Consider the following 23,087-nt stretch of genomic DNA (forward strand, 5'->3'; position numbering starts at 1 on the left):
TGACTCAGCTGGGTACTGGAGCTGCTTGGAGGTGTTCCAGCTGATTGGTTTTCTGGTAGAAAAAGCTGATTCTTTCAAAGGATAACATCTCACTGGGATATATAACCTCAATAAGAATGTCTTTTGCGCTCTGCCCAGACTACTCCCCAACTTTCAAGGCTCTCTGGCAGTCACCAGGCAGGTGGTACACAGGTGAGCTCTCCCCATCTTCCTCTGCTCGATTTGTAGTGGCTCCTGGCTGCTCTTGCAGCCAGTGACCATATCTGTCCTTCCAGCCACATCAGATGACTCTGTTGGCTGTCCAAGTCTACCATAGCAGAAGATATTTTTTCATATGTTTGAAATATTTTGCAGGCTGCATAGAAAATCTTCCAGGCAGCTGTATTAATATACAAAGAGCCTAGAGGCAACAAAAGCCCTTGGAGAGAATACAGCAGATGCACTTTTTTTTTTTTTTTTACTTTTTTTTTTCCTTCTTTTTTTTCTTTTTTTTCTGCAGGAAAAATGTCAGTAGGTTCTTGTTTATTGATTTGGACACCAAGAGGGATTTTCAGTGTTTTTCTGAAATATTGCCAACTGACATTGGATTCTTCCTGCCCTTACCTAATGGCATATGCTAAGCTTCACCGTTATTTCGTTTATGAAACAAGACTTGTGGCACAGAGGAAGCTGAGGAAGGTGTCTATGCAAAAAAAATCTATTAATGGGTTTCATAGCTTATGGCATACATCAAATCTAATGGTTCATGCTACCTGTGGGGAGCCGGGCAAGAAAGAGAAAAGAAAAAGCCTCAGCAGCAATCTGAGAAGAGGAAAAAGCACTGCCATGGCACCTCAGGTGGGAAGGAGGTGACTTTCTAAAAGCAAACAGGAAGCCAGCATCAGGTGACTGCACTTCTCCTTTGCCAAGTCTGTTTATGTCTTTCAATACTTCATTTTTTTATCCTTTTAAAAAATCTTTCATACTCCTTTTAAAAAATCACGGGATCGTGCCTAAAGGCACATCATAAGTTTGGATGATTTTGAGTGTTTTCTCAACCTAAAATGTCACTTTAGCTGAGTGTTTTACTGTTTTACAACCATGAGTATTGCTGGAATGACAAGGCAGGAACGGACAACCATGCGTCCCTCTTCACGGGGAAACAGCTCCTTATTTCAGTTATAATATTTGTAACTCTTTTGGCTCTGGGGTGTGCAGGTTCTCCATCATAGAGATTTATTTTGTGCTTGGTTATTTATATCTTTGTGTCATGGATGTCAAAACTTTGCAACGTACGAGGCAATGAAAAGGTTGAGCTCAGCAAGTCATATTCTAGGAAAAAGACTGGAAGAAATGCCAGCCATAGACTTGCCCTTCCTGGAAGGCAAGACAAGATTTTACCTCAAGGAGAAACAAAGAAGTCACTTATGTTTGTTTATCACAGTGAAAGAACTAATTTATCCTGAGGGTGGGAAATTTGGATTCATCTTTGTCTTTTCTGTATGAAACCTACTGTACTAATAAGGAAGGAAGGAAGAAGAAAAATGGGGCAATTGCTTGACAATTACTTCTTGCAAAAGAGAAAAAATATGTTTACAGAACCATGTTTATATTATGGGATGGAACAACCATTAATGACTTTAAACATGAGCCATTTCAGCCTCTATAACTCCCAGTTGTTCCTGCTGGAAGAGGCCAGCTGTCCCTCAGCCTTGTGTCCAAAAAAGGAATGTGGAGGGCTGGGCTTTCACCTGACAGCTAAACACACCAAATGGTGATTTGCTTCTGCAGGGGGTGGTCTTGCTGCTCTGCGTCTGGCCCTCATGTGGCCTCTGGGTGTGATCCAGCTGGCTACTCCAGTGCCAAACTGGTGCTCTTGTTCTTTCCCAGTCACTGGATCTGACCTGAGAGGAATAATGGGGAGAGGGTTCAGGGTAAGGCTCCTGTCAGTGCATCTTTATGTCCTGCCCTGCCTTTGTTGGATGACATTATGCCCTTAAAAATGTGGAGATTACTCCTGTGCAAAATCCTTGCCTGGAGTTTGGGACACCTACAAATGATATTCTGAGGGGCAGATGTTAGAATGAAAAATAGGTATTTTGTTGGTCAAGTGACTTCTTTTTTGGTGATAATCAATGCAATAAGAATGACACCAGTTTTCAGAAGTGTGTGTTGTAACAGTGAAAAAGAGGGAAAGAGGGCTGGATTGAAAGATTGGAGGTGGTCCCATGGCACAATGTCTAGTCTGCATCTGGAATCATGACTTTTCCCCTTGTTTCCCTCAGGACTCTGTAATTATTAAAAGAAAAAAATGTCATACACAACAGCTAGATTAAGGGAAACATTTCAAAAAACTTTCCTGCCCTGTGAAACATTTCCTTTTAACCCTGAACTGATGGATACTGGAGAAGCCAGTTATTATTTCCTTCCTTTACAAGCAGAAAGCACCAGCTTTTCCCTATTTCTGATCAGCAGATTTCACCATGGATACAGATGACATCAGATGCTCTCTTTTTTCTTTTTGTTATGTGCACCATTAAAATACACTTGGCACAGCTCAGAGAACTTGAGAAATGGCCAGGGTTTAACCTTCAAAAAAAAAAAAAAAAAAAACCCCACGCCTGTGTTTCTGATTTATTTGTCCTATTTATTGACTTTTTTTTTTCCCCCCCTTCTTTTTTTTTTTTCCTCCAAGGAAACAAACTAGCTCTTGGGAATAAAGCAACACATGTGAAGTGCTGTGGCGGGAATCCCAGTGCAGTGCAGCCTATACAGATGTTCCAAGAGCAGCTGTCAGCCTCAGCAGCTGTCAGCCTCAGCTGGGGCTGAGCAGAGGGCTCAGCACAGACAGGTGACAGCACTGCTTAGAAGGGTCCTGGCTAGCCAGCGAAGCTGCCAGAACAGGTGGTGGGTGGTGGTGGTGACCTCAGCTGTGTTTTATTGAGAGATGGAGCTGAGGAGAGGGGCTGTAAATATTATTGAAGGACTTGGCATGGCCCAAAGGCTTGGCTAACAGGATCCAATAAGAAAGGAATGTTTTTGTGTGCATGTTATATGGGCTGAGTACTACAGACAGGATTGCAGGTACATTTCAGAAAGCAGGGGCTTCAACAGCACATCCCATCTCTGGTGCAGGCTTTGAGCTTGTCCTGGGTCCTGCTGTGGTCAGGCTGCAGTGGATGTGGCTTAGTTTTAGTACTGATTTATTATGTTTATTATACACAGCAAGTTGTATGTGGGGTGCTTGTTAAAAATAAAGCAATATGTTTGTGCAATGAAGATTTCAGTTCTGAAATTCTCACATTCCTGCAGTCCCTGGGAAGGAACAGGAGAGGCACAAGCTCCAAGAGGCATGAACATCTTACATTTTTAGAAGGTACTTTGGAGAACATTAGTATTATTTTGATCTCATGCATTCCAAAATCAAGAAGAGATAAGGAGTCTCACTGTAAGAAGATGCTAAAATAATCCAATCGCATATTTAAATAGTGGAAAACAAACTTCCCAGTATAATATTTAAAGGCTCTTAGGGCTGCTTGAATTAAATGTTCCTGTCTCTTGCAGTGCAGTATGTAAAGAATCGATCACAGGTAGATTTAAAATAGCAGAGAAAGGAAGGCTGCCAGAGCCCCCTTTCCAGCAGTTTCTTCTTGCAAGTTTGCTAGGAAAGAAGCAAGAAATAATAAAAAGAGTGTTGTTTTAACTCCCTTTCTCCAAATATATTCTAAGAATGTCCTAAAAAATATTCCTTCTCTAACCAGGCAGTAAGCATGCTCTTGCCTCTCCAGGCTCACTCTAACAATGTGAGAATTGGTACATTAGGAATAAGGTCAGCTCCTTGTCTGGGTTTTTCTCAAACTAGAAATTCTCCATTAAAAGAACAACTTGATATCAAATTTGCTACCCAGTATTATGCGGAAGTGCCAGCTTTGTGAGATGTGTGTGAAAGTTGCAAGAATATGATCGATCAGTCCTTTAGAATTATTGCTTCCTAATTTTAATAAGGCAGCAAGTGCCTCAACAACTACCTGCAGATATTCATGCAGGAAAGGTTTCAGTGGCTGTAAGAGTGTAAATGGCACTGTATAATCTGGCTTCTACTGATTAGATATTTTATCTTGGCTTTGGTTGTAGGAGTTTTGGCTGGTCTGCTGTAAATGGATGTGATGGGGATGCTGAAAATACAAAAATGCACTGTTTCTGTCGTGTAATTTTCTTCTCATTGTGTAGGATTGTTAACAGTCAAACCTATTTTGTGTATAGCTCTGCTGCTTAGAGTTATTACATATTAGTGGCAAAGTTGCTTAAGGAGTCCAGGAGGGCCTTCTCCTAACTGCAGCCAACCCTCAAGGACTGGATTTCCAGTTCTCAGGAAAAGATATCTGTTGTCTCATTGCCAAAACGTTTGTCTTCCATTTCCCTTATGATTGTGTGGTACTTCTAGGAGACATTCTGTGTGCTGAATCTCATCTCTTCTCATAACCAGACAGAAGAGGCTTTATAAAACCCTCTTCCGGTGAGATCTTTTTTGAATAACAGCCCTCTGATACTGGAGTAAAGTTGAAGACTAAAAGTGTTGTTTGGTTTAATTTATTTTTGGAGAGTTGTTTGTGATGGGAAGTTAATACACTTTTGTGCAGAATCATGGTGTTGACCAGAAGATTGAAGATGGTCCCACTTAACATCTGTATAGTTTATCTTTAAACAAGGGAAGCAAAGGAGGAATTATGAGGAGTCATTGGCTTGTTTTCCTCAGGCAGCTCTAGGCTCAGAGACATCTTCCTTTCTGAAACCCAGGGAAGGCTTTTTGGACACGAAGAGCATCATAGTGATGGCTTGGAGAGAAGAAAATTCTTTTGTATAAGCTCAGAAAATTCAGAAGTGTCAGGTAGGCGAGAGAAGATGATGCACTTGGACTGCATTAAAAAACCAGAAAGCCAAAACCCCCCACACCAGCAATAAGCCATATTTGAGGAACTGACCATCAAAGAAAGATATTTTTAAAAAAAACAAAAACCCCTAGCCTACCAAAACCTACAAAAAACTCACACACACATTTAAACAAACAAACAAAAAACCACAAACAAACAAACAAAACCCAAGAAAAGGACGGGATGGTTTGAAGGCAGGAGTTGCTCTTCTGTTCTGGAGGAGTGTGGAAAGGGTGGGTATAATAGAAATTCTTCTTCTGTCTCCATGAGAGTAAACATCCACCATTTATCATTGTGTAGGAGAAGAACTGCTTGTAAGCCTAGTGACAAATTAAGCGTATTTAAAGATAATAATAATAAGTAAAGTGGGCTTTGTTATTTTGGCAAGAACATCCTCTCAGGCATGACCCCACCATGCTAAACACAGCTGGCTGGTGATTTAAAGCCATTTCAAAACTTCTACAGTCCAGAGACCCAGAGGCAGCAGCTCCCAAGCTGGAGGGGCAACTCCCCTGCTGGAGTGTCTTCAGGGAGATTCTCTTATCTGCCAATATTTATTAACATTTCCGTACTCCCTGTGGATTGAATATAGAGCCCTCATGAATAATCATTGCTGTAGAGATACTGAGCCATGAAATGCAATCTGTTCACAGATATTGTTGATAACTGTAAGGAACTAATTCTGGAAAGACCATCTTGTTACAGCCCTCTGCTTGTTGTCTAATTGCAGTCCCATAATCCTGTAGCCAGAAAAGCAATGTGCTTACTCTTTTAACTCTCAGAGAATGAGTCAGAGGACTTGCTTAACCCATAAAATATAACAACTTTTTCCGGTTTGTGATTTCCTGTGGCTTTATCTTGGTAATCACGGTCTAAACACTGGCCATTATTTCCAGGTAAACTTATTTGATAAATGTTACATTGCATAAAATTATTATTTTACATTATTAACCAAAATGTTTATTTAATCCTCAGTTCATAGGGATGAGACTAGGAATCTTACACAGAAGGGTGCATTCAAAGTCTGAGTGACTTCCTCTAGCATGCGTGTAATGGTTTTAATTTAATAAAACTGGGCAGAAACACCAATTAATGTGGAGGTTTTAGTGTTAATATTTTTGTGGGAGGGAGAGATTAGGAGAAAAACAAACAAAGCAGGCTTAAGCTTAAAAATTAACAAAAAAAGTTTTATTAACATATATTAAAAGACTGAGAAAAGAAAAAAAAGTTGAGAAACAAGAAAAACTTAAACTAAAACAGAATGATACTTTAAAACATGCTTCTTTCCGCTCACAAACTATTAACTTTCTTATTGAACAACATAGAAAGACACAATTTAGGATTTTCAGTGAGTTTCACCACTTAGACATAACTACTCATTACTCTAGGAGAAGAGTCCTTCTAAGATCTTTTCATGAAGACGTTTGCTACAAGACAAAATAGTCCAGTGCTCCCAATGTCACACATCTGCTGCCGCCCGGAGTTTTCACAGACTGTGATGTTCTATCAGCAGAGCTTCTCAGTGTATCTGGGGTACTATTTTCGAATACTTCTTCTGATCCAGCAGAGCTTCTCAGTGTATCTGGGGTACTATTTTCGAATACTTCTTCTGATCTAAAATTATCTTTGTCTTAAAAGTTGAGACCTCCTTTTGACCCAGGAGCAGGGGTTTCAAAGTTCCCAAATAAATCTCTATTACATCAGTCCTTAATTTTGATTAGAATAGCATTCTACCCAAATAATACTAAGATGCTGCAAAGAACAGTTCATTTCTTCATAATTTACCTTAGAAAAGTCCGGTTAAAAATGTCCACTTCTTCAATCCTATTCCAATATTATTAGTTCTTTCACTTCTCATCTAACTGACTTCATGCTGTGTCTGTTCCATGTACTTTCTGTTTTTTTCTTTCTTCTTTCTCTTAAGGAAGAACTGTGCTTTAAAAGTTCCTTGTTGCTAAGAAAGGGTTAAATCCGCCCGGGCTTGCAAAGGCCATGTGCACGCGCTGGGCTGCAGGACTGAAGAAAAAATGCAAGGCCGTGCTGGTAGAGGAAGCTGGTAGATGTCCTTTTTTCCACCCCTCAGTCTCATCTAAGGCGGTCCAGCTCGGAGTTGTTAGGGAGCTGCAGGCTTTCTTTCTCCGCTGCCAGCGGTGATTAAGCTGGGCCATGGCTTGGCCCTTTGTGCCGTGGTCTGAGTACATGGCCAGCACTGCCAAGCTGCAGCTGCCCCTCTCCCCTGCCGGCAAGCGAGGGAAAGGGGCTCAGCCGGCCCAGGCTCTCTCTGTGCGGGCAGCAGCCCTCAGAGCCCTGGCCAGGCCCGGCCCAGGCTCTCTCTGTGCGGGCAGCAGCCCTCAGAGCCCTGGCCAGGCCCGGCCCAGGCTCTCTCTGTGCGGGCAGCAGCCCTCAGAGCCCCGGCCAGGCCCGGCCCAGGCTCTCTCTGTGCGGGCAGCAGCCCTCAGAGCCCTGGCCAGGCCCGGCCCAGGCTCTCTCTGTGCGGGCAGCGGCCCTCAGAGCCCCGGCCAGGCCCGGCCCAGGCTCTCTCTGTGTGGGCAGCAGCCCTCAGAGCCCTGGCCAGGCCCGGCCCAGGCTCTCTCTGTGCGGGCAGCAGCCCTCAGAGCCCCGGCCAGGCCCGGCCCAGGCTCTCTCTGTGCGGGCAGCAGCCCTCAGAGCCCCGGCCAGGCCCGGCCCAGGCTCTCTCTGTGCGGGCAGCAGCCCTCAGAGCCCCGGCCAGGCCCGGCCACCCAAAAGGGCAGCAAGGCCCGACCCGAGGCCGCCCGCTACCCCCGATGTTACCTCATGGCAGATCACTGAAGTGAGAGAGCGAGGCACTTCCAGCAGATTAGTTTTAAATGTTCCTTCCAAAGTCGCACTGACAATTCTCCTTGGTCAACTTAGCTGCCAATATGCCAGCCTGCTTTTTGATAGGTCCTTGTCCTCCCCCCCTCAACCCACGCTATGGTCAGGGCAGGGAAAAACATTTTGCATTTGTCTATATCTAGAAAACAAAATTGTGCTAACCCATGATAATGTGTGACTAGCTTTACTAGCAATCTCATGACAAAAATGTGGAACAGCTGCAGTCCTGTCAGTACTTGAAAAAAGTCCTTAAAATGCAACTGAAGAGCAGAGACCTCATTCTCTGGATGAATACAGCAACTCCTGCCTTCAGCTGTCTGCAGGGATGAGACCCAGCACCTGAGACCCCATCAAGATGTGCAGCATATCAGGTCAAGATAAACTAAAACAGCTCTGAGGTTTTAGCAGTTGTATTATTATCAGCTGAGTCATCCCTGCAATAGGAAAGGAAAGCTGAAAGAATAAGTTAGGTGGCAGGACACAAACTGGTTCTTCTTCTAATAGGGGAAAGATAAAATTTGGAGGTAATTTATTTTGGGAACATAACTGTAAGACAGCTGAATGGTAGCAGCAAAATGTAAGAGGTGGGAAAAGGAAAAGACATTGAGAAGATCAGGAAGGATACTGGTTAAGGTGTGTGCTGCAGAGTGCTATAACTTCTTGTTTTCAAGTGTGTGCATGTTTAGAGTGGAATAGGAAATGGAAGGCCAGCTTTGGACTAGTAAATTTGGTACGCAGTTCCTTTGAGGGTGAATTGGTTAATTTTATAATGCCTGTGCTTATAGCCAGGGTTTGCTGCATGATTTTGAGCTGTACATATAAAAGGAGAGCTGTAGGGCTTAGTGTGCTCTTGCAAAGAAAATTCTTTCTTCTCAACAGAAACGTTTTCCTTTCTTTTTGTGGGTGAAAAGAGAACTTGAGGAATAGGGGCAGTATTTGTGGATTGCACCAAATACTGTAAATGCTACAAAATACTGAAGACTGGACTAAGTGAAAGATAAGCAGAAGAAAGTATACAGAATTTTGTTTGTCCATCTCCATGAGCTTGGAGAGTTCAGACTGTAGGTGACACAGTTCCTTGATGTAGGACACTCTTGAGCTGAGCAGAAATTGCAATAAATCTGAAAAAGCTGCAGTACAAACTGAATGTACTGAACTACGAAATTTATGAAAATTAGTCTTATCTCATGTTCTCTTACAAGTTCAGACTGTTTCTTAGCCTGATGCCAGAATTTAGTCAACAAGGCATATTTTAGAGACTAATTGGATTTGGAAAGAAAATATTTTTCATGGGCATTAGATGTGCTTTTTTATCCATATTCTTTCTTAAGCTGATATTGAGGATGTTCTACTATTACTGGAAATTAATGCACCAGCTTTAGACAAAACTATATTATTATTTGGCAAGACATACTATAGCAGTCAGGTGTGATGTGAAAAGCACAGCAGCTCTTTAAAATCCCTTTATTATCAGCCAGTATTGACTCAGCCATGTGCACACCTGTCAGTTACCTACTGTTGGGGATTAGATCTGTTCCTTTTTGTCTTAAAGAATTTTTCCCCATAAGTTACTAGGAAACAAAGTGCTGATACCTATAGGGTACTTGACTAACACAAAAAGACGTGGCCCGGAGGGAGATAATCACACGAAGTTTGGGGGAGGGAAAAAGGACAGGGGTGGGGGGAGCTGGGTTTCTTTATCCTGCTCTCGGCGTTGGAGAGGAGGCATGGTCGAGCGGCTGCATGCTGCGTAAGGAGTCCACTGTTAACAGAGGGTCCGGTCCTGGGAATTCTACCACCATCCATCATCTGCTTGTGTGCCCGGGAATTCGGAGCTCCTCGCCTGCCCTGCTGGAGCTGGGCCACCCCTGCCCAGCTGTCACGGCTTCTTCAGCACTGCTCACTTTGCCGGGACACCCCCTGTCTGCCAGGAAACGCCACCCCCCCGCCTGCTGGGGACCCTCGCCGTTCCATTCACCAGCCCAGGAGTTCTCCACCATTCCAGCTTGGTGCTCTCGGGGTCCCAAGGGATCAGACTGCCCTGGGCTTTGTGATACAAAGCCCCTCGAGATTCCTGGTTATGTTTATTATTAATGTTGTTGTTGTTGTTGGTTGGTTGTCTTGTTATATTTACTGGTAAAGAACTGTTATTCCTTTCCCCATAGCTCTGCCTGAAAAGCCTCTTTACTCTTCTAAATTATAATAAATTGGAGGGAAGGGATTGGAATTCTGTGATCGCGGCGTGCAAAGCAATCACACGGAGACCAGAGATTTGCAGGGCAGAGTTGCTCCTCAGAGAGAGCCCAAGGCCAAGCCTGGCTGAGAGCTCCTCTGCCTGTTTATTTATTACTTTTTATACATTTTTGGGTCTGGTTGTGGTTTGGCTTCTGGAGTTATTGCCTCCCAGCCGAATGGCCAGACCAGCTGTCAGTTACAATTGTTTTCAGGTTAGAAATATGTAAACAAAGGACAGGGAATGAAAAAACAAAAAGTTTGTTTATGTTACCATGTGTGAGAAAAGTGAAAACTGCTCCTAATATTGTGCAGAAGCTAAAGAGACTGACTCCATCTTATGAACAATCAGAAGGCTTTAAAAAAACCCAGAAAAACCGGGGTGACAGAAGTCCCCATTCCTAGAGAGGCCCCACCCCTCCCTAGCAGATACCTGTCTTTCAAACCAAGACACCTACTAAACTCCAGGTTTTTGATAAAGAGCTGCACCCCCTGAAATGATTTCTTATGCTGCCTTGAGGGTTAGTTATCTGTCGTTAGCTTGGGGAGGCTTATGTTTCACTCTGCCTCCCTAGAAGTTTCCAGCTCTGTGTATGAGCATGCAAGGAAATGGTTGGAATTCAGGAAAGGGCAGAGTGACTAAATATCTAATTAAAACCTTATGCAGTTGTGATTCCTGCCTCTAAACCAAAACCCATTGGAGCTAGTCAAATATGGGTCATACAACTATAAACACAGATAAGAATCTAACTTTTGGCAACTGGATTTTGGAGAAGTTTGGCACAGTTTTCTTGAAGTGAAGTGTATAAGCCATTGCTACCTGATGGATTCTCCAGATGAGAATTGTGATGGCTGTCCTCTGATGAAACTTGTATAAAGAAAACAAGGACAGGCTCAAATCACCACATTTTAATCTCCTGCTCTGTATTCTCTCTGAACGAAGAAGGAATTTGGCCAGGGCTTTCCACCAGTCCATCTTTACTGGAAATTTGTGCTGAATTAATTGGCAGGCTTTGTAATGCTTTTCTACTTTTGCTGATAGTGATTACAAATGAGGAGAGAAGTGACTACAAATCATTGCAATAGCACCCTAAAGATTACAATTGCTCAGCTGCTTTACAAGAAGAGCAGAGAGCTGTTCTCCTGCAGAGACTGCAAATGGGAAGTTCTCCTTTAGTTAATGGTCCCTACTGGAAGGGCTGGTTCAGGTTTCTCTAGTATTCCAAGTACGTTGTTATGTCAAGGGGTCTTGCAAACCAAAGTTTAACACCATGTTTTCTTTGCACTCCAAGGCTATGTACTTGTAAACGAATGCAGTTCTTGAAAATAGACAGAAATATATTTTGGAAAGCACCATAGACAGGAAATACCAGGAGAAATACGCCATAATTTTGTGTGGATGTACTGGCATCCAAAATTAGCTGTATAGGTAGTTTGAGTAAGGGTAGCCTGATTTGGAAAATGAAACAGTTCCTACCCTATAGCAGGTGGTGTGTAACAGCTCATTTAGCAACTGCTGCTGCTCACAGTCTTCATTTCCCATGGCTTCAGGGCTGGCCTAAATGGTAAACAGGTGATTTGATAACTGCTAATTGAGCAATTAACTGCTGTTATATAAAGATGCTGAAGTTGCAGTGGATTTGTGTGGTAGGAGGGGGGTGAATTTGAAAAAGAGGAAATTTTGTAAGCTTTCATGTAAAGGGTTTCTTTAAAGCATTGATATAAAATATATAGCAGAGTGTTTTAAAATTTGAGAGCTATGCTGAATTACTTTTCTAATTCACTAAGAGGATATTTTTATCAAATTATCTGAGCAGCCAAGCCTAGAGCATTCCTACATGAAGCTCCTTCAGTACAGAAGGCTGGATATAAAACCTGAAGGTGAGTTCCATGGAATTCTAGTGCCATGGCTTTAAGTAAATACATTAAGTAGTAAAATACAATTGAAGTAAATAGCTAAAGTAGGTGATCAATTGAATAATCACTCAGAAGCCCCCTGCAGTGTGGGCTTTAACCCCTTTGGTGATGTTCGGGGCTAGATTTGTTTCTTTTGTACTTACAGAATTTTTTCCCATAAGTTTTCAGGAAACTAACTACTGGCTACTTATAGGTACTTAATCAAAAACAAAAGAACTGGCCAGAGGGGAGGAGTGTACCACCTGGCTACACTTCTTTTGTTTCTGGGAGTTTCTCTCAGAGGGGGAAGATACCAAAATGTTGTAGCGCATTAGTTGGGTTTATATTGTGTTTCATTTTTATATTGGCGTTTGTAATGTTTTCTGTTGTATCCCCTTGGAAACTGTATCACATTCACATGGTTTGTCCCTGCTCAGCAGTGCCCATCCCCTACACTGGAATGTAACCCAACTCTGTTCCATTCCCACCTTGTCCCTGGTTGGGTAGTGGCTTGTCCCTGCCTCTAGGCCTGTCCAGCCTGGGAAAAAGCCCCGGGATGGCTGGGGTCTCAGTCTCTTTGGCATCAGAACGGGGACAGGGAAGGAGCTAAAGGAGCTCTGGACCAAATAAAGCTGTAATTTTGCCCCCCAGACAAAGAGCAGGCTCTTGCCTTTTGCCATCGACGGTCGTCTGGGTCTCTCAGAAGAACTCCAACAGCTGGTGCCTAAACGTGCGGCTCGAAGCTACAAGGGGCTCCCAGAAAGCTGGAAGAACCACACATGGAGTGTTTGGCTGAGGAACCTCATGCAGGCATGTGAGTCCCAAACTGCAGCCCACCCATGCAGAGACAGACCCGTCAGGCTTGGCGTTCACTGTGGAGTCTCTGAAACACAGGACTCCACAGGCCAGGGCTGTAGTTTTTTCCTTTGGACTTAAAAAAACCCATTGTAGTGCTGCAAAGAAGCCCCTCGAATGGCAGGCTGCTCCCAGAGAAGGTGACCACATATTCATGGAAAGCCGACCCTGGAAACCGAGACTGGAAGCTCTTTTTTGCACTGAAAGGGTCAGTCTCAGGCAAAAGGAGTGACTGGGAAAGAAAGGAAAGATTCGTCTGAACGCTGGATTTTTGGTGAGTAGCACTTTGGGATATCTAAGGAAAAAATCATATTCAGAGGCAGTGTTCCTCAGGGAAAAGGGTTTTTTCCTTTGGGGGAAGGTTTTTTGCTTTCAGAGTAAACCTTCAGGGTGCTTTAATAGCACATTTGGTTTTGGCTGTGTAGGGGGGTGGAAAAGGTAACTGTTTCCCCTCTTCTCTCTGTGAGGTTTTTTTAACTTTTGGTTTCCCAGTTAAAGTTAAAGGGGACACAGAAACTTAAAGTCGGAGCCAAAAATGGGTGCTAGGCTGTCTGTGTCTCAAGAAAGAGTCTATTATCAAATTTTAAGTGCTTGGATGATGGGGAGACCCATTGTTCAAAGAAACAGTTGGAAAAATTAATTTGGTTGTTGTTTTATCAGTTTCCACATGTATCATTAGAGCAAATAAGCTTCCTGGAATTCTGGGAGGCTGTTGCAAATAAAATAGCTGAATCTGGCTCCCCTAATAATAAAGAAAACGCAAATTCTGCATTTTATACCTTAAAAATTAAGTTTGTGTTGCAAAAGCAAAATGAAAGAAAAAAAGCCAGTTCTTTGTGGATTTTCCCCAGTTTGTACTTTTGCAGACAGTTCAGGTGCTCAAGACCCCCATCTTAGTGATTCACAGACTGGTCTCTGTTCTGTGGGGGGGTTACAAGATGCAGGGGATTCTCTGGTGTAAACATACCCACAAACCTAAGGCAACATTTATGTGGATGTCTTCATTACTTGCTTGCAGTCTTATCAGAAATGAAAGTCTTTGCTCAGCTAAGCCCTTCAGTTGCCCTGGCTACAGGCACTTTGTATATTAATGTTTTCTCCTTATCGGGAGCTGTTGGTGGCTTTCTTTTGAGAGAAGAAAATAGAAATTTCACTAGTCTTTTTGGTTTTGATAAAAATCATTGGTCTCTGAGCTGCTGCTGGTGAAGATTTCTTAGCTCTTGTGGTGAAATTTGTTTTCCAGAGTTGAAAGGAAAACACTTTTAAAACCTGTTGCCTGGACACTGAGGTGGCTTGAATCCTCAAAGTCTTTCATTTGTTTTTCAGAGGTCCATCTAAAATAACAGACTCCTGGCTGGCTCAGCTGCCTTCTGTTAAACTGTGTGTAACCAAATTTAGCAGGGGCTTTTTCTTCCACACAGCAGCTGAGGGTGCTGATCTAACCATCATTTCACCAAGGTTTTGTTGAGATGTGGAAGCTCCCTGTGGCAGAACTCAAAGCCGTTTGTTGTGGGGCTTTATGCCATCAACCCCTGCCTTTGAATGAGCAGGATGGACTGGTAGCTCGTTATTTCGTGTGGTTGGCTGCTGGAAACACAAGTGGGCATCCAAAACTGATGGATGCCATTCCCAGCCTGTACTCAGCCTCAATTAACACTGTTTCAATATTTTTAAATACTTTCTTAATGAAATATGACTATTAGTGATTGCACCTCATGAGATCACCTGGAGAGCTCATGCCTACAGGAGAAACCTTCCTGCCACTGACAAGGGGATTACAGAGCTCACCATGGATGAAATGGGGGTATTTCCATCAGCCTAGGGGTTGGGAGAGGCTGGAGGAAATTGCTAGGGAGTTTTTGAGGGCCTTACAGAGGAGACCCCCAGATATCGTGCAGCTGAAACTAAGCACAGCCTCAGCCACTGCCATTGTCCAGAGCAATGTGTATTTTATATGATTTAGAAAGAGCTGATATTTGGGGGGGGGGGGGGGGGGGGGGGTGCTGCAGAAAAACTCCAGTTATAAATGCATGCTTACTTGTTTGTCTGATGCTAGTAACCTGGATCTGTATTGGATTACTGCCTGATAGACTACAGCTTTGGAGCCATTGTATCATAACAAAATAATCAAGACATCTGCTCTCTAATAGTCACACTTTCATTCTTGGATTGATGATGCCAGCACTATGCACTTTCAATTTATTTGAGCATGTATTACCTTTTAGTTCTTTGATAACTTGCCAACGGTTAGGTGACTGAGTTTTCCTGCAGCATTAATGCGTGAAACTCTGAATTCCTTGGTTTTGCTCCTTTGAACTGTTGCTCCATGTCATGGGTACACTGAGTCAGCCAATACACTGAAGCTATTTGGAAATATTCCTGGAACATGGTATAAACCAGTTTATTCTGAGGTGTTACAAACTAACTGTGACATATTTTTACTCAGCAGTCCTACTTGTCTTACTCATTGCAGCTTATTCCAGCTGGCACCATGCTTCTTGCTCGTTTTTTTTCCTGGGTAGTTTTTGGTCAAATGTGTCACTTCTCCAACCAGTGGTACTAGCACATCTCTCAGGAGATGCTGTCAAGAGCCCCTGCACTGTTTCATGAGGAATAACTGCACTGTTCAGACATCTGCGTGAGGAGAGGAAGCTTTGATAACAGTGGAGCAAAGGTTAGCCTTCTTGAAAATGGCACACCATAGAGGCAGTGATGAAAAATGAGATTTACAAGACTGTGGACACATTAGAAGAAAATTGAAACATTTCAAATATGGAAAAAGTCTGCTGTATTTACTGACAGAGATCCCAGCAATGTGTGGAGACACCAATAAGGAGTGCTTTTAGTTTTACAAAGCAGATTTGGCTGGGTTTTTATCCTGTCCTTGCTTCCTGTGAGCAGTGCAAGAGTGATTGACTATGAAAAAGCTATGGAGCAGGAATTCCTTGGATGAAAATTGTTTGCTGGCAACAACTTTTGCCAGATTAGACCCCTGAGTTTTATATACCTTCTAAAGGGATATTTAAATGCCTCTCTTTAAATCATAACCAGCCTATTGTGGCAGTGAAAAGTATTCTTTTAGGATCAGCTAGTTCTAAGCCTGTGTGCTTTTTGGAAGACATGTAACCTCTGAGAAGGAAAGGATTCCTTCTGAAAATACCTCCAAGGCTGCTATCAGGACAGAAATGTGCTTCCAGGCCCCTTGCCAAGCCCCAGAGTTGCATCTGTCCTTTTAGAGTATGCTTTGTTAATGCTAGTTAGATGGTGTGCTCTTGTATGTGTTGTCTCTTCTAACTGGAGTAAGAGAAGTGACCTTTCAAAGGATAATTAATTGCATTTTCCTTCCTATTTAGTTTGTTGGTTTCCTACTGAACCTAAGCTGTAAGTGCAGGGATCTGCTGGCTCTGTCAAACTGTACCTTCATCTCCTCAAGGCAGAAAATTACAAAGCTCAAATATCTATTGATAATAAGCGAGGGGGTCAGCAGGAAGTTATTTTTCCAAAATACCTAGGTATCATGCACTTGTGGAGAAGTTCTGAGTAGTAAACAAACTTATAATTGCAGAATTTCTGTATGCAGTATATAATCGGGCAGTAGCAAAATCTGAGGGCTCATTTTCAGGTGATTTTGATGTGGGGTACTGTTGTAATGCATTAATTGGATTCATATTGTGTTTCATTGGATTTGTAATCTGTATCATGTGGTTTGTCCTTACTCAGCTGTAACCCAGCTCTGTTCCACTCCCACTTTATCCTTGATTGGGTGGTGTCTTGTCCCTGCCTCTGGGCCCTGGGCTCTGCCCCCTGGGGAAAAAGCCCCAGCACGGGTGGGTCCTCGCTCTCTCTGGCACCGGTGAGCCACTGGGAAAGAGCTCTAGCCAGGCAGGGCAGGACTCAAGAATAAAGCAATATCTTCCCTCCCGGACAAAGAGCAGGCTCTTTCCTTTTGCCATCGGTGGTCATCTGGTCTTGCATAGGAACTCAGTAGGGTATTTTTTTTCTTGTTTATTCTGGCAGCAATGGATGGCACTAGGGAGATGCCAGGGATTCAGGTTCTGTTCCAGGCACTAAAATATGCTTCCCCATATGATGATGGGGCAAGCTGTTTTTTGTAGTGGGTGAGAGGAGTGCTTAGGAGAGCGGCCAGTCAGTGGTGTGAGTGCTCAGAGGAGCTGGGAATTCAGCCCTGGTGCCACTGTTTGCAGTAGCAGTGGCCAGGTGAGAAGGGCTGGAATAGCTGGGTCAGAAAGGCGGTGGAACTTCATGGGGCAGGAAATGGGCACAACTGCCATGCAAGGAATAACTGGAAGAAAAATCCACAGAGTATTCAGCTAACTAGTGATCCAAATGAAAATGACATAGATCATGGAAAGAATGCCCTAAGCATTTAGGGAACTTGTATGGAAATTTTGAAAATTCTGCTTCCAAGTTCTTCTCTTCAGATTTGGGTCCTAAATTATCTTAATATGCTCATCAGTTTGGGGTGTTATTTCTTGTTTATCCTACCACTTTCTGTATGATTTTTCAATTTCTTCAGAGAGTCAAGGAAATTAATCAATACTTTATGGTGGAACAGAATTTCGGTCTGTGTTTATAGAAAATTTCTATACATGCCATTTAGACACAACACTACTGATTCTTACTGAGCTTTTTTCATGTTTGAACTTAAGTTTTTCCCTTTTGCACATATATATGAGTATTAATACATTCAATTACAAGTCATAGCTGGCAACTTTCCAGCATGTAGAAATGACTGAAGAAACCTTATGCAGAGCCACATTTCTGACAGCAGTTGGAAGACAGAGATAAACTGCACTTCTGATAACAGCAACTTTTCAAGGAGTTACTAAAGGAGAACACAAGTTACATGTCTTTGTATTTATTGCTGTTAGAACTGAATGAGATGTTTGATTGGCTGCTGTGCACTCTGCAAAGTGAAGGTAAACACAAGTTTCATTCCAAACAGGTTGTTCTGACAGCCTTATATGGATTAAACTGTGACAAAACCAAGGACAAGCAGAGCTTTTGGCAGCATTACAATCTAAGTAGCAATGGGGGTGGGGGGGGGAGGGGGAAAAGGCTTATAAGAGTCTTAAGAGTCCATTATCAATTACTAGAAGGAATTCCTATAAGGAAGTTACGGAGGTTTAACAAATTTTAGGTCTTCAATGAGAGTCTGCCTTCAATGAGAGAGGGCAAGTCTAAGCACTACACTCAGATGATTGCTAGGAGAGTATCTCCAAACCTTTTTGTCTTGGTTCATTAACTAAGCCCTGCATAGTCCTCCAACTTCAATTAAAAGCAGAGACATCAAACATGCCTATAATACTTGAAGACTTCTGCCACGTAGAATATTATGTAGTTGTAACAAAATGTAGATCACTCCCTGTGCTTTTCTTGCTTAATATAAATATTTATGTGGTCACTGTATAATATGTGTATAAATATTAGGCATATTAATCAATCTTACTAGCAATGCCTAACAGCTCTTATTCATGCTTTGAAGACTGACAGTTAATTGTCTATTATTAAAGCAGCAGTTGCACCATCTTAGCATTCTTATGTGCTACATACTTGTAATAACAAATAAATCTGCACTGATCTTCAAAGCTGGATGGCAGGAATAAATGGTTTCTCTCGAAACTGAAACACTGGAAAAAGTATTTTCTCCAGGCAGGTAAAAGTCACTTAAAAAATAAGGCAAAATACGTGACTACTCGTATTGAGAATCTGGAGGTGCATGCACAGCAACATACCAGTGTAAATTAGCTTGAATTAGCTGAACTATTCAGGACTCTTTCTGAAGACAGATGCTTCTAATGGTGGGGAGCAGAAAAACCAAACCAGAAAACAAAAACCTTCCCCTGGGTCCTTGAGAATGTACTGGTGGATGGAGAAGTTGATGCAGTAAGAATTTGAAAGGTAAAAGAAGTGTGTGGGCTTGCTGCTTTTCTTTTTGGTTTTGTTTTGATTTTTTTTTTTTCCTTGTCCACAGACTACCTATTATACATTCCCATTCTGGACACAGTTCTGGGAAAGCTTTGACATCATCTTCATTAGATGGGATTGCTTTCTTGCTTTATTATGTTGTATAAATCACAGGAGAAGGAAAAAGGGTTACAGCAGCAGGTTGTGCAGGTGTGGTGTGGGTATAAAGATACAACTATACTTGAAGTAAAACTTCTCACATGGAAGATGCTGGATTTGAGAACTAAATTAGGGAGTTGTGATTAAACAAGGAATGTTGCATATTTTAAAATGTGATCATCAACAAGGAATGAGAGGGGAAACAAGAAAATCTAGTTGAAGCAAGTACAGAAGCAAATAACAGTCTAAGAAACAAATAACTGTTTGTCTCAGCTAACTACATCTTTTTATACACCAAAAAGATTGTGATTTTTGTCAATGCTCTTGATGCAGTTTATAATTTTAGGAGTCCAGTTGGGATTTTTGTGTGTGTGAGATTAACCACATGTTCCCTGGGAGCTGCTGTGACAGCTGTAGTCCTGCTTTAAGCAGCACTGGGTTATTAATTTCTTTCTCCAGGCTGATGAGGCCTTCCAAGTGCCTTAGGGGCTGTTCAAACAGAACTCTGACAGCAGTGTTACTTTCAAAAGTGTGAATTAGAAAGGGAGGAAAGCACAAGACCCACAGGTCTGTGATAGAAATCATGAGCTGTATCCAGCTGTTGGCTTCCCCTTCTCTCTGGGTGGTTTGGGCTGAGCAACAGTGATTGCAATTGCTTCCAACTGGGCTCAATATTGAAGCAGCTGAGAGATATAATTGGTTCTTTTTGCATGTTGCAATCAATGCAGCTTTGGAAAGGAGAAGTGTGAAAGGGCATAACTTGCCTGTTTCCAGGTATTTTCCCTACATGCTGTTCTCTTTGTGAAGCTACCTTCAAAATCTCACTTCTGTATCACTGGGAAATTCTTCTTTTGTTCCCCGATTCCATGTCCAGGTCCAACTTCTTGTTCATCTGCTTTCCTGATCAGTATGGATCAGTACCAGTGCAGGGCTGATACAAGGATAAAATGGATATACGAATTGTAAATTTGCTACAATATATAAAACATAACTTACATTAAAAAAAGAAATTACTTTCTATAAAGTTATCAACTTTGTCTTTTGCTTTTAAAGCACCACTTTGTGTGGGGTTTTTGGTATTTTTTTTGGTTGATGTTATGGGTATAGCCATATCACTCTTGTGAGGCTGCACTTCTTGTTTCTCACATATCTGATAATCTGTCTGAGATTAATTCTGCACTGGATAGTGTGGTTGCATCTGCCATCTCATTTGTCACGCTGCAGTGAAGCAGAGTACGCCTTGTGCTTGTAGCTTCAATGAGCTTTGTCGCTTATTAATTGTCACAGACCTTAATAATTTGCTGATGTAAATTCTTCTCAAATCTTGCACTTCGCATCAGAAAGTTTAATTGTAAGCAGCTGAATTTAAATGACAAACCTAATGGTGTAATTGTTTCCTGATAGGGTTCTTTAGACAAGGGGCAGTAACAATTTCAGTTTCCTGAATGCGTTTGGGGACCATATTTTTGTTATCACCTAAGACAAGGCTCTGCTCCGCCTGTCTGGGCAGGTCTGCTTTGTACTTCCAACGTCGAGCTGTTTGGCCAAAGAAAAGAAAGAGGAATGGTGCTCCAAACAGAATAAAAATAGCAACAGTGGAAAACAGACCAAAAGCAATTTTAATTCATTGAAAACCAATGGAATGCTGAGTTTCTATAACGGTATTTCCCACCAGATTCAAATTGCCCCTTTTACAGTATTGGTCATAAATTCTTTTTTCATTGCTTTACTAATATTATTGCACATCTGGACTAAATGTGATCAGTCTTGGATATTACTGGAGCAATGTGTGCTTATGCATTTGCAGAAATGGACCGTGCACAAGTTGGGAGGGGAAGCAAACTTCTGATATCCTCCACATGTGGAAGTTTTTTGATTGTTTGAGAAAGTTTTGTGTTAGGCTAAATGGGAAGCCAGGTCTTTTTATAGTTTTGCTTCTCTGCTTTCTTAGCCCTTGTTATTTCTAGTTTTGCAGGAGCGGTGTCCTAATTAAAATATTCTGCCTTCTGAAGCTTGTTGAACAGATGTCAATTATGTTTTCAAATGCAAAAAAGGTGAAATAAAATGGAATGAGAAGACTGTTGCAAAGTTTAATTCTCTGCTTTATGTTTAGATGTTTGGTGAAGTTTGCTTCTCTAAATGAATCTGTATAAATGATTACAAGTAACTGTTTCATGGGTTTTTAAGCTGTATGTATCAAAAATAATTTTCTAGTCTAAAAATACAGAATTATGCACTCTTACTGAAATAGAAACTGTAATTTAAGATAGCTTGATGTGGTGATGTGGATAGTCTGTCTTTAGATGGAAATCTTAGAAGAATCTGTCTTAATAAAGAGCTGAGGTTTATTTATGTGTCCTAATTTTTACTCCTGTTTTCTTTGAACATTAACAACTAGCATTAAAGTCATGGTAGTAACCCCTCAAGCTTTCCTGTAGCTGATGGATTCACTAAGTTTAACACTTGGTTGCCTGTTGTTGTTGCCCTTTCTCTAGGGCTCAGTGTTTGTCTGGTTGGTTGTAGCAGGTAAAGGGGCCGAAGTGGCTTTTCCATTTCCTTTGCCTTTTGAGTGCTGGTGACAGCTCATCCAAGTGTCCTGCAGCTCCTGGGATGTCTGGAGGGGCTCAAGGGTTTGGTGTGGCTGGGAGTGTGCTGTCTAAAGGTGTGGCCCTGGCCAAAAAGGAAGGTGGAAGGGAGGAGGCCAGGTTGGGTTGAGCTGACCCTCACCCTTGACTCTTTTCTGCTCTGTTTTATTTGGGGCAGTGTTCCCCTAGGAAACCTGAAATACTCCCATGTCTCATTGTTTCTTACCTCTTTTGACTCCTCCACATGTTTTTATTTAAAGCAGCACGTGCTAATGCCCTGGGGCTTTCCATGAGGACTAGCATCATTAACATAAAGTAAATACATGACAGTGAAGTCCTCTCCATCCAGAAATCCTTTCAAGTTACATCGCTGCCAAAGCCTAACAGCCTCAGAGTCATGAGTGCTTTAATCACAGCAGCTTCTTAGCAATGGTTATAAACTTGTGCTTGTGGGGTCAGGTAGCTCTTGGCACTGGAAATTATCTGTTTTCTGCTTATATAAAGTGCAGGTGGAGTAGATTAACACCTTTCTAAAAGTGTGGGTGTACTCCAGCTGGCTGGCTTTGTTTGTGAACCACTGCATGCTGAGTAGAAAAGCTCTTTTTATAGACAAAATGGGTGGCAGACCCAGTGCAGGTATAAGAATTGGAAGAATTACTTCAAAATCTGTGAAAGAACTACTATCTGGATAATTTAAACAGTGAGCTTCATGCACCACTGCTTAATAATCAGTAATTTCAGGCTAAAATGCTAAAGGCAAAATAATTAGCATAAACATTTACCTAATAAAGCAGATAGAATCTTTGCTAGATTTCATCTTCACTGTTTGATCTCCTAGAAAGCCTCCCTAAAGATTTTGCAATGCTGTACTTTGCAAGCTTATTAGAGAAACAGGGCTAGACTGAGCATAATTATCTCAGAAACTGTTTTTTGCAACTTACCACTTCCGTAATTGTCACTAGACCTAGACTTCTCCCACTCTTCCATATTTAGCAAGGTAAAACTGCCTGGCTTAAATGTCAGTGAACTAACCATCCAGCGTGCTGCAATTGCAAAGACAATACAAGTTTATCATCCTCTGAACAATTTTACCCTGGTTGAGCACAAATTGTGCTGCAAGGAAGTAATTGCCAGGCTGAAGTAGCAGCAACAGAAGTTTCACCAGAGTTGCCCCATTGTAATTTGGTTGGAGGAACTGTGCAACTGAAGGCTTTGCTGTGCACTGTTTTAGTGGTGCTTTGGGACATGTTACCCAGCCTAATTATGAGGAGAATGTAGTGATGCTGGAAGGAGATATGTAAGGATAGAGTGGAGAGAGGTCTTTAAAGTAGCATAAGGTTACTCCTGAGAGAGTATGAGCTCATCCAAAAGAACTGTGATAGATGTTAATCTGGAACCAATGCCATGTGCACAATATAAATCTTGAGTTATTTAAAACAAATGTCAAACCCTTTAAAATCCTGAGATATGGGCCTGTTAAATATGCTTTAAAAACAATTCAGTGTAGAATATTAAAAAAATATAGAAGGCAGAAAGGGAAGGATTTTGCAGAGATACGGATATAAATGTCTAAAGAAAATACGGTCTAGGAAATAAGACCAGGGTTCCCACCAGCAGAAACTGTTACAAAGATACAGCTAAAATGAAAAGTAGTGAGAGTGTGAAA

The 23,087-nt window shown here is 42.0% G+C and overlaps 1 long non-coding RNA gene across 3 annotated transcripts; it reads left to right on the forward strand.

Moving 5' to 3' along the window:
• Nucleotides 1-11,650: 11,650 nt before the first annotated feature.
• LOC120756707 (uncharacterized) lies at nt 11,651-14,717 on the forward strand. 3 transcript variants are annotated; one of them, XR_009208133.1, is made up of 5 exons: nt 11,651-11,681; nt 11,813-11,879; nt 12,546-12,708; nt 12,846-13,023; nt 14,076-14,717. It is a non-coding gene; the product is annotated as an uncharacterized LOC120756707 (long non-coding RNA). The 3 variants fall into 3 exon arrangements; XR_005702213.2 differs by having other exon boundaries at nt 11,816-11,879; XR_009208132.1 differs by lacking the exon at nt 11,651-11,681 and having other exon boundaries at nt 11,699-11,879.
• Nucleotides 14,718-23,087: the final 8,370 nt, after the last annotated feature.

The sequence above is a fragment of the Hirundo rustica genome, chromosome 9 (genome assembly GCF_015227805.2).
Source record: "Hirundo rustica isolate bHirRus1 chromosome 9, bHirRus1.pri.v3, whole genome shotgun sequence".
Lineage (NCBI taxonomy): Eukaryota > Metazoa > Chordata > Aves > Passeriformes > Hirundinidae > Hirundo > Hirundo rustica.